Genomic DNA, 8,608 nt, shown 5'->3' with positions numbered 1-8,608 from the left:
CGAAGGGTTGAGATAACGACAGATCTAATCAGAATGTTGATTGCTTTAATCTCAAGTCTGTGGGAAAGGAATTTGTAGGTGGCTTTGTGCTGTTTCCCATGTCCCTGAATTAGAGATATTGAGGAAACAAGCTAGAGACAAGTGCACGGAGAAACTAGACCAAAGATAAGTTGTTATTGGCGCGTGCTGTAGTTAGTTGCCTATATATACTCTGTGAGAACCTGCAATAAAGGAGGATGATTATACTCACATCAAGGTTGCATCGTTACTTGGGACCGTCTCCCTTTCCGACATCTGGTAGCAGAGGATGGTTTCTCACCAGATAGTCCAGTGTCCTGGTTTCAGTTAGGACAGTTATTTTCCCTCCTAGAAGCTGGTAGGGTGCTATGTTTTGGATTAGGATGAGAAGAGTGCTGATAACATGCTGATGTTTTAATTGCTGCAGAGCACTGCTTATACTAAGCCAAGGACTTTTCAGCTTCTCACTCTGTCCTGCCAGCGGGCAGGCTGGGGGTGCAGCAAGAGCTGGGAGGGGACAGACCCAGGACAGCTGACCCAAACTGGCCAAAGGGGTATTCCATACCATCTGACATCATGCTGAACAATATATAGGGGTGGCTAGCCGGGCTGGGGGGGCCGGCTGCTCGGGGTTGGGCTGGGCATCGGTCAGCGGGTGGTGAGCAATTGCATTGTGCATCACTTGTTTGTACATATTATTATTATTATCATTATTATTTTCTATCTTAATAAACTGTCTTTATCTCAACTCACAGGCTTCACTTTCTGGTTTCTCTCCCCCATCCCAGAGAGGGAGGGGGGAGGGTGAGCGAACGGCTGTGTGGTGTTTAGCTGCCAGCCGGGTTAAACCACAACATCCAGCTTGACTGTGTTCTCTGAGACTGTGGTAAGCAGCTAGAGGAGGGGATTGGGAAAATTAACGGCTGAGAGGGTGCTGCTTGGCATACACGGGTCAGGGGCGCTCCCTACCTCTCAGAGGAAGCGCAGCCATGAACGTGGGGGCTGCGGCAATGTTGCTCGCTGGAATACTCTCTAAGAGAGGTATCAAGACAATGGGAAAGTAAACGGCTGAGAGGAGTGCTGCTTGGCAGACATGGGTCAGGGTCATTCCCTACCTCTCAGAGGAAGCGCAGCTGTGGAAGTGGAGGCTGCAGCAACGTTGCTCGTTGGAATTCTCTCTAAGAGAGGTATCTAGACAACGGGAAAAGCAATTGAACTAAGTTAATTAAGTTAGGACAGAAATTAAATGACTAGGAGGAGTGCTGCTTGTGTGCATAGTCAGGGCAGACATGGACCTTGACTCCCAGGGAAAAGCGCAGCCATGGAAGTGGAGGCTGCGATGACGTTGCTCATTGGAATTCTCTCTAAGAGAGGTATCAAGACAATGGGAAAGCAATTGACTAAGATGATTAAGCTGGGACAACGATGGGGACATTTTAGAGAGACTGCTCTGCTGTTCTCTGTTACGGAATGGCGGGCGTTCAGGAATACCATGTGGGAAAGGACTATAAAGGGGGATTCAGAAGATGAAAGGAGGTGAAAACTGTCTGCGAGTTGTGTTGAACGGTATTAGAGATACTAAAGGCTATGGAGGCGGAGAAGGAGGTTGCCTGCGCCGCGGCCCAGATGTCAACACTAGGAGCGGCAGCCCTTGCAGAACTGTTACTGACTTTTAACGCGCATTGCGGGTGAGAACTCTGGGGATGCCCCTCTAAATCATGTGGAAGTCCTGCCGGACCCACCATCGAGTGTGGAAAAGATGGAGGTTGGCGGGGCCAGGTCAAAGCAGAGATCTCAGCTGCTTGCGGAAGTAACACCACAGGACTCCCAGGGGGGATGTCCTGCACCACCCACAGGAGAGGGAGGAGAGGCGAGAAAAAAGGAAAGGGAAAAAGAAAAAAGGAAAAAATGAAAAAAATAAAAAGGGGAAAGAAAAAGGAAAAAAGAAAATAAAAGAAGAAAAAGGGGAAAAAAAGGAAAAAATAAAAAAATAGGAAAAAAAATGAAAAAAATAAGAAAGAAAAAGAAAAAAAGAATAAAAATAAAATAAAATAATGGTTAAAAATTTAAATACAGGTCTTTGGGAGGGACCCCAGCCTCTAATAACTTGGGGTCGAGGGTATGCTTGTGTCTCCACAGGTCACGGACCAAGATGGGTACCAGCAAGAGGGTGAGGCCGTGGTTGGCCTCCTCCTCACAATCGCCGCTGTCATCGGTTATTGCCAGCCCTGGGTCTCTATCCAACCATGCCACAACATCTGGGTCACCCTCGCCAAGATGACAGGACAAGAAGCGATGTGCCTGTCCCTGGCTAGTGCTAACGACCCATTTACGACATGTCTGGTGGGGATCCTGGCAGATAACAAAGACTGGACTGTTTACTTGCTGCGAGCGCCCCTAGATCCACAGGAATTAGATATCCTGGGGAAGTGTGTGAAATGTGTTTATTTGATTTGTGTCAGTATGGAACAATGCTAGGGCTGCATGATGAAATATAAGCTCCTATTTAAGAAAAACAGAGGGATTAGTGTACATAGTTCTTGTATCATGCAAAGGAACGATCCAGCAATTTGTGTAAATAGAGGGTTTGAAGGGCGAACATTGAGACACTAGTCTGGGAGATAAGAGGACCAAGGAGTTTTTTAGGAAACTGCAGACATTTTCATGGGACACTGCGCAAGCCTCCGATAACCAGCAAAGAGATCCACCAAATAAGGAGAAAGGGGGAGTTGAAGGACGACCGAAGGACAAAGCCTGGGAGGAAGACTACGAGCCTTCAGCACAAGAGACCCCCAGAAAGACCACCAGAGACTGATACGCATGCATCCAGAGAGGGTTTGGATTCCGGGAACTAATTATAATAACCCCGCCTTTTCTAGGAATAGTGATGAATATGTATTAGTCTAGGAGCATAAAAATCAACCACCTGATGTAACAGGTGTGCGTCCTGGTAGAGCAGAGACTCCCGGTGCACCCAGCGCTGTTTGCTTGCCTCTATTCGCTTAATAAATCACAAAAATCCTATTTGGGACTTAATCATTTATCACAACTGGGGGCTCGTCCGGGATGGTCTTGGTTCCTGAATTCTGACTGGATCTAGGAGGGGCGCCCCACCATTTGGTGGCTCCTGTTCGAGTCAGGTTGGGACTAACACCATCCTGAACCTGAATAAAGGCAAGCAAAATATTTGATTTTTTTATGAGCTCCCTTGCCGGCTGCAGCATTGCATTTTACCCGTAATTCTGCGTGCGAAGATCCAAACGAAGACGACGGAGTCGTAAGTATTTAAGGTGTATACCGTTCGGTTGGGTGGGATTCGGTTGCCTCTGTGTGTAAGAGTGTGAGTGAGACGGAACCTAGTTCCGAAGCAAGTGTGGAGGTCTTCTAACCGCGGTTCCACTCTCCCGTGAGGGACTTGGCCGGTGAAGAACCAAAGTGATTCCTATAGGATTCGTGGGTGGGTGATAGGTCCTAAACCCCCTGCAAGACACTCTTACTAGGTAACCAAGGGCTGTAGGAATTGCCACAGTAAAATTCTTAGATGGGTCAGAGAAAATTGAAGACCCAAGACCAGAGAAAAGGGAGCAAATTAAAAATCTTTCAGTACTATATGATAGAATGGCCAAATCACGATATCCAATAAATAATAAGGACCTAGAACCTGTGGAATCAGGACCTTTGAGTCCATCACGGTCAGCTCAGGCTTGTGAGCTGTATGCTCTATGTCGGGCCCTGGAACTATTAAAGGGGAAAAGTGGGACTATATTTACAGCACGTTGAACTGAATGAACTCCCCATGCCTGAATCACCACCAGAAAGCAGTGTTGTACAACAAAAACTGGAAGTTTCTCCAAAGATGTTGCCATTAAATTAATAATATTAATTAATAAAATATAATTAATTAAAAACTACTTTTCTCTTGCCATGAAATTCTGTTACTATTAAACATTATGTTCTAGTTTGGAGACAAAAAGGAATATAGTTAAAGCATGAGCACGTGACTTTCTGTTTCCTTAAGGTGGTGAGCTTTAATTCTATTCATGCTAAGTCTCAGTGAGACATACCAGCATCCTTGTGGACCCATTCATTTTAATGTTGTAAAATTGTGGGTCACATGATTCAAAGTCTTAATGTAAATGTACTCAAGTAGGGGAAAGGTGAATTGGTATCATTTGTTTTAAAAAGTCATATGGTGGATTTGTTTGTTTGTTTCTAAGTTTGTACTAATATAAAAATCACATGAGCATGCTTGTTGAAAAGTACAAGTTATTTTTATGTAAGTGCATTTACCCTATGTTTGAACAAACAGAAGTATCAAATACTTGTTTAAATATTAAGTGGGTGTTTTGAGCCTGCAAAATTTAATATTGGCTCTAAAACCCTGCTTTCATAAGTACCATTTATTACACCACTTTATTTCTGATGTTTGCATAATCATAAAAGGACCTCAAAACTTGAATACAGAGACTGAAATATAAGCTGGTAGCCTTGAATATGTCAGTGTGCTATATAGCGGCCTTTGAGGACTTTCATGATAACCCTTTTACATTACATTACAAAGTTAATGTTTTAGTCCTAATTTTTCAGGACCCCTTAGTACAGAAGAGAGCTTTATACAATTACTGATGTGAATTTCTCTAAAAACGTATATTTTTGTGTCCAGTTGTATTATTTAAGTGTTCCTTAGTATCAATTTATGTATGCTTCTGTTGTGGTTTAACCCGGCCGGCAGCTAAACACCACACAGCCATTCGCTCATCATCCCCCCTCTATGGGATAGGGGAGAGAAACAAGAAAAACTGAAGCCTGCGGGTTGAGATAGAGACAGTTTATTGGGACAGAAAATAGTTATAATGATGTGTACAGAGCGGGTGATGCACGGTGCACTTGCTTGCTACCCGCTGACCGCTGCCCAGCCTGTCCCCAGGCGGCCGGCCCCCCCAACCCGACTAGCCACCCCTATGCATTGTTTAGCATGACATCAGATGGTATGGATTACCCCTTTGGACAGTTTGGGTCTGCTGTCCTGGGTCTGTCCCCTCCCAGCTCTTGCTGCACCCAGCTCCTGCTGCACCCCCAGCCTGCCCGCTGGCAGGACAGAGCGAGGAGCTGAAAAGTCCTTGGCTTAGTGTAAGCACTGCTCTGCAGCAATTCAAACATCAGTGTGTTATCAACATTAGTCTCATTCTAAATCCAAAACATAGCACCCTACCAGCTACTGGGAGGAAAATTAATTCTATCCTAACTAAACCAGGACAGCTTCTAAAACAAAGAAGGGAGAGTAGGGGTATGAACCCTAGGAAAAGATAGATAATGTATGCTATGTTCTTAAATTTTTTAAATCGATGGACAGAGGAGGGTCCTTGCATCTGTCCGTGCAGGAGAAAAAGCGACAAACAGATCTAGAGGACAGATCTGGGAGAAACTCAGTTAAAGGAATAGCACAAGTTATGGAAAAATAAATAAATAAATAAATAAAAATAAAAAAATACAGCACCAATTATTGGGAAAGGCCGTACTTTCTAATAACTTGGGGGCCGAGGTTGTGCTTGTGTTTTAACAGAAGCCGGTCCTAGATGGGTGTCAGCACCATGAGTCCGTCTGGCCGTCTCATCATCTGCCTTAACATGATCACAGCACCCTCCTCTGTGGTTTGGACTCCAGCTCAAACAAAAAACAACATCTGGAAGGGTCCCGCTGGCATATGCAGGACCCACAGACAAGGACTCCAGGAGCTGGAGGGGTAGCCAGAGCCCCCCCTGGCTGGGCAGCTCTCAGTACCTGCCTCTCCCAGGGATGTGGTTACAAAGTTTGTTCAAGATAGAATTAGTATGCCTGGTAGTTTTTCTCTCTATTTTAGTTTGTGTTAATCGTGCTTTCTTAATTTGTGTTAATCGTGCTTTTTTATGTTAAAGGAGGGGGAGATGTGGGAGTGTGGCCATGGGGGTCGACAAGCCCCATGGCTGGTGATAACATCAGGAATGTAAAGAGTTTGGAGGAGGGAACAAAGAGGGGTGATTCAGGAAATGCCTTGCTGTCTCGGGTTGCTTGTTCTCCAGAATGGTGGTAAAAATCTTATTAGAACACTTAATACCTAGATATGGGATAATCCAGTACATTGATTCTGATCAGGGAACACACTTTACTTCTAAAATAATAAAATTATTATGTCAATAATTAGGCTTTCAGTGGGAATACCACACTCCGTGGCACCCACAAAGCTCGGGGAAAGTAGAAAGAATGAATCAAACAATAAAACAACAATTGGCTAAGTTAATGATCGAGACACAAATGCCCTGGACGAAATGCTTACCATTGACACTTTTAAATATTAGAACTAAACCACACACTGAGACTGGATTATCGCCATATGCAATGTTATATGGCATGCCTTATTCTCAAGGGATGCCCCTAGGGAACAATGTAGTTGAGGATCGTAGTATCCAGAAATATATAATTACAATTGGTAGAAGATTAAAAGAGCTAAGAGCAACTGGGATGATGGCTCAGACACCACCTTTAGGATTTGCAATTCACCAGTTAAAACCAGGATATAGGGTTCTAATAAAAACATGGAAAGAATAAAGCTTATCTCCCCTCTGGGAAGGACCCTTTCTTGTTTTATTAAAAAGAAAACAGCAGATATTTATTAACTGTTATGTATTAGCTGTTATCTATTAATAAGGAAACAGCTGTGAGAACTGTTGAAAAAGGATGGACACGTGTCGTGAGTAAAAGGTCCAGTGGAAGAGTAGAAAGTAACATCGGAACCAGGAGAAACTAAACTATCAGATGGATTTGAAGAAGCCTTCATCAAAGAGCATAAGCTAAGTTGCTGTGGGAATTTTATTGTAATTACTCCTTTATTGTAATTACTCCAAATTTATTGTAATTACTCCTGTAAAATTAGTAAACAAAGAACCTCTTGAATAGATACCTATTAAGGGAAGAGATTTATCAATAACAGGGATCAGTTAAGCGTTATCCCCTGAAGGTACCGAGAAGGTACATCTGCAGTGTACACCCCTTTAAGATTAGGGAAGAGGGCAAGACCGGATAGGGAACCGGTGCTGCGGCTAGGAAGGTCTGCCAAGGGCTGCAACCCCTTCAGGCTGTGACTGCCGAGCACTATGGCCCTTACTGGACCTCTTCTAGTCCTACTTGGGGTGAGTTTCTTGGCCCAAGCTACGGCCAACAACTGCAGTCAACTACTAGAAAAGGATGCTTGAGCACATTGGTGTATCATACTGTCTATGACTGTAAAGGCCAGAAAAGAGGAAGCTGCACTTTTAACCTGACTCAGTATGCTCTATGCAGAGAAGGTGACAGGACCGTATGCTATGATACAAAAGAACTCCCTTATCAATATTGGGTAGAAATGAAGACAGATTCGAACGTAGGCAAATTAATTGGAACAAGTGAAGTTGTAACCACCCTGAATACCTGTGTCGATAACCTTTGATGCCTGTGATATTATAGATGAAGACCCATATACTGATTGCGGAAGCCTGAGTTGGAAGAGATATAGTAACCAGCCCAAGTACATTTGTCCTAGAAAGGGTGGAACAGTGGCTTCTACGTGTTACACTGATTGGATAAGAGATTATCCGTGGGAGAGGAGTTATCATTATTGTGGACCCTCAAATTGGGGTTGTGCTTGTTGGAGTATGGATCCTGGGGCTATAGGACCCCAATAGATATGCTTAATAGAATAATTAGGTTGCAAGCTGTAGTAGAAATAGTTGTGAATAAAACTGGAGATGCACTTGGATTAATTGCAAAACAAAATACCAAGATTGGAACTGCTTTGTATCAAAATTGCTTAGCTTTAGATTATTTGCTAGCACAAGAAGGAGGAGTCTGTGGAAAATTTAACCTTAAGTAACTGCTGTTTAGATATTGATGATGAAGGAAAAGCTGTAAATGAACTTGTAAAAAGAAATGAAGAAAATTGCACATGTCCCAGTTCAGACTTGGAATGAAATCATGAGAGAGAATTATGGAGGGACTTTATGGGTGGTGGTTGGCTTACTAGAATCAGGATAGTTGTATGGGGAATATGTGGAGGGTTGTTTAATAGTTCAATAATTCCATGTTTAATACCCTGTTTTACCTGACTAATACACTCGGTTATACAAGGAATGCAAATATCTGTGGTACCTGTTGACCCAGAACCAGGGTAAGGGAAAACCCCTTGTTCCTTATCGCAATGCATCTCTTTGGTGTAATTATACAAAACAATAATAGCATCATTCCTTGTGCCAGGAGCAGCTCTTCTCAGCTGTGGGATTGAGTGTGGAACGGACGCCCCTAGGTGCACCCCGAGCATTTTCCTCGGAGGGGTCTCCACTGTCAGCCGCTCACCACGGGAGTAGACAAAGACGTCCGGAAGCCATGGACAAATTATTTCAAGTGATATTTTCTTGTGGTATGAATGAAAAGTGAAAGAGGCCTCTGCGTGATTGTGTGATTGTGCTGTGCGAATGAGAAGCAGCATCACGGCGAAGCAACATCCCTAGTGCTTAGTGGCTTGTTGACTGATGTAGATTCAAGTAGGCACGCTACTTTAAAATCGTAATTCTGCATATGA

At 43.7% G+C, this 8,608-nt stretch overlaps 2 long non-coding RNA genes across 2 annotated transcripts in view; one reads left to right on the top strand and one right to left on the bottom strand.

Annotated features, from left to right (window-relative positions):
* LOC118159602 overlaps positions 1–2,881 on the bottom strand; it is an 11,397-nt gene extending 8,516 nt beyond the window's left edge. Inside the window, exon 1 of the long non-coding RNA XR_004747174.1 lies at positions 2,871–2,881. This is a non-coding gene — a long non-coding RNA (uncharacterized LOC118159602). The remainder of the gene's footprint in view (positions 1–2,870) is intronic.
* The window catches only part of LOC118159603, a 13,519-nt gene extending 10,139 nt beyond the window's left edge, over positions 1–3,380 (top strand). The window contains exon 3 of the long non-coding RNA XR_004747175.1: positions 3,222–3,380. This is a non-coding gene — a long non-coding RNA (uncharacterized LOC118159603). The remainder of the gene's footprint in view (positions 1–3,221) is intronic.
* The last annotated feature ends 5,228 nt before the right edge of the window (positions 3,381–8,608 follow it).

Source organism: Oxyura jamaicensis, unplaced genomic scaffold, assembly GCF_011077185.1.
Source record: "Oxyura jamaicensis isolate SHBP4307 breed ruddy duck unplaced genomic scaffold, BPBGC_Ojam_1.0 oxyUn_random_OJ71217, whole genome shotgun sequence".
Lineage (NCBI taxonomy): Eukaryota > Metazoa > Chordata > Aves > Anseriformes > Anatidae > Oxyura > Oxyura jamaicensis.
Note: the sequence above shows the minus strand (reverse complement) of the source record. Positions and strands in the feature narration are given on the sequence as shown.